Genomic DNA, 837 nt, shown 5'->3' on the forward strand with positions numbered 1-837 from the left:
TTGAAGTTTAAGTAGTCTATCTGGACAGTCTGACGCATAATGTCATTGTTTATCACATCGATAACAAGTTATTCGAGACTCTTTTTCCTTATCTCTGCCTTGTCGAAACGATCCATCGTACTGGTTTCCATATCGTCCTCGACCTCTTCCTCGCCAATAAGAGCGACCGCCGTGTCCCCTGCCTCTGTTACTTCTGTAATTCCCTTGATCAGAGCTAGCATACATGAGTTTTGTTTGATCCTCATGTTGTTCTTCCTCTGGTTCATTGATCCTTTCCTCATAGGTTTTTAGGCGTCCAACAATGTCTTCAAAGCTAGTCGAGTTGAGGTCAAGAACCTGTTCAAGTGATGCTACAATATGTATGTATTTCTTTCGTGGTAAGCTCTTCAAAAACTTCTTCTCCAGCTTTACTTCATCCATTGTTTCACCAAGAGATGCTGAATTCGAAGATATCTCCGAAAGTTTGCCAACGAAAACATCAATTGTGTCTTCATCTTTCATCTTGATTCGATCAAACTCCGCCATCAGAGTCTGCAGTCTAGCTTCCTTTACTCTTTCAGCCCCAACGTGTCTTGCCTTTATCGCCTCCCAAACGGATTTTGAAGTTTCAAGGTCGCCTATTTGTAAGGTTAAGGCTTCGGGTATGGATTGAAATATCAAGGCAATTGCCAAGTTATTTTTATCTTCTTGTTTGCTCCCGAGATCTATGGTTTCCCATACCGTATGCACTTTGAGGTGATCTTCATTCGCAAGGCCCATACCGTATAGTTGGTCGAACTCAGCATCGGACACTTAATGGAGGGCGACTCCATCTCCGTCTCTCTTGGTTTGATTTCA

The sequence above is a fragment of the Camelina sativa genome, chromosome 20 (assembly GCF_030686135.1).
Source record: "Camelina sativa cultivar CO46 ecotype springtype chromosome 20, ASM3068613v1".
Lineage (NCBI taxonomy): Eukaryota > Viridiplantae > Streptophyta > Magnoliopsida > Brassicales > Brassicaceae > Camelina > Camelina sativa.